Source organism: Merops nubicus, unplaced genomic scaffold (assembly GCF_000691845.1).
Source record: "Merops nubicus isolate BGI_N331 unplaced genomic scaffold, ASM69184v1 scaffold19582, whole genome shotgun sequence".
Classification (NCBI taxonomy): Eukaryota; Metazoa; Chordata; class Aves; order Coraciiformes; family Meropidae; genus Merops; species Merops nubicus.
Genome location: NW_008594490.1, coordinates 20,776 through 22,341, shown reverse-complemented (window position 1 = coordinate 22,341; position 1,566 = coordinate 20,776). Strand labels below are relative to the sequence as shown.

At 49.0% G+C, this 1,566-nt stretch overlaps 1 protein-coding gene across 1 annotated transcript in view; it reads left to right on the top strand.

The window, feature by feature from the left end:
• The first annotated feature begins 379 nt into the window (after positions 1 to 379).
• LOC103768654 (G-protein coupled receptor 20-like) overlaps positions 380 to 1,566 on the top strand; it is an 11,265-nt gene continuing 10,078 nt past the window's right edge. Inside the window, exon 1 of the mRNA XM_008935806.1 lies at positions 380 to 457. The gene's annotated coding sequence lies outside the window, so the exon portion shown is untranslated. The remainder of the gene's footprint in view (positions 458 to 1,566) is intronic.

Sequence of the window (1,566 nt, the reverse complement as noted above, 5' to 3'; positions counted from 1 at the left end):
CTTGTTCCCACAGAGACAGGGGAAAATTGACCCAGGGAGAGGACGAGAGAGGGTCAGCAACTTCACTTCCAGTTTGCTAGGGATGTTCAGGCATTAGCACCGTGAGGGAGGCTGGAGCCCTCTTTAGCTTTTCCAGCACTTCATAAATTTCAGGGAGATTTAGGGCAAGGAGCCAGAGGTTTGGGGAGAAATTCTGAACACTAAAGACAAGTGGAAATTTTTTTTTTTTTTTTTGGTAGTGTGTATTTTTTCCCATTAGTTGCAAGGCTATATTTAGAAGAGAGGGGGGGAGAGAGAGCTCGAGAGAGAGATTAGGCATTTCTTCATATTCTGTAGTCACTCCAGTTGTTCTGCTTGTAGGAACAGATGTCTCTTTCCTGGGGTGATAGCACTCAGGTCCACGAGGAAATTTTCTTACCAGCAGCTCCTCTAACATAGAAGGGACACCAGCCCAGAGGTAAGTCTGTCCATCGTGGAGGAATCATGCAGAGACCATTGCAGTGAATGCTTTGGGATATTGGTCCAAGGGGGGGGCATGGGACTGGAGATGTGACAGCAGAGGGCCAGGAGGGAATTGCTGGAGACCGGACTCCAAGTCTGGAGTGGAAAGTGTGGCTACTGCAGCAGGGAGCCCTGGCAGGGATGGCAGCAGAGAGGGTCCTGCGCCAAACACGTGGGTGGGCAGCTTGGGAAGCTCTGGCTCTGCCTGCTTGGCAGGTGGGGAAGTTCCTCAGGAGGTGTCAGACCTGGAAAGCCAGGCTGTGCTGCCAGTTCTGAGGGGGTTTCTCCCACCGTGAGCTGCTCTAATTTTGGGGTTGGGGGCAGTGCTGTGATATTTGGTTGTTTCTCAGGGAGATGGGGGGTGCTGAGAAGTGTGCAAAGGTACTGGCTTTCCCTCACTGAAAGCTACTATGTGAGGAGTGGGTACTGTCTTGTTTGCACCTGTGTGTTCCCAGGTGTAATTAAATGTTGGGAAAATGAATTAAAGGAGGTTTTGGAAGCCAGGAGAGAGGGTGCACTGCCTGGCACAGGGTCAGCTGTGACTGGGGATGCTTTACCTCTGTTTGGCCGTGCAGCAGGGTGCAAGCTCAGCTCTAGGGAAGATTCTGTTCTCTTTCTCTGAACTCACCTTCTAGGTCAGCCTAAGAAGCACATCCTTTCCAAGGTCCTTAAGCAGGCTCCTTTAGAAATGCCCCTGGCATTCATGGCAACCCACCCACTAACAGCTCAAAGTTTTTCCAGGTTAACCTGGAAAATCCAAAACTTACAAATCCTTGAAAGCACTGGCAATACAGTATCTAACAAAGGAAACCACAGAAACCAGTCTCCCAAAGGGTTAAAATCTGATAGAATGTGTAGAGAGGTGGGTGCCAGCCTCTTCTGATCAGTAATAAACGATAGGACAAGAAGAACTGGCCTCAAATTGCACCAGGGGAGGTTTAGGTTGGATATTAGGAAAAGTTTCTTCACTGAATGGGTTGTCAAGCTTTGGAACAGGCTGCATGGGGAAGTGGTTGAATCACCTTCTCTGGATGTGTTTAAAAATTACATAGATATGGTGCTTAG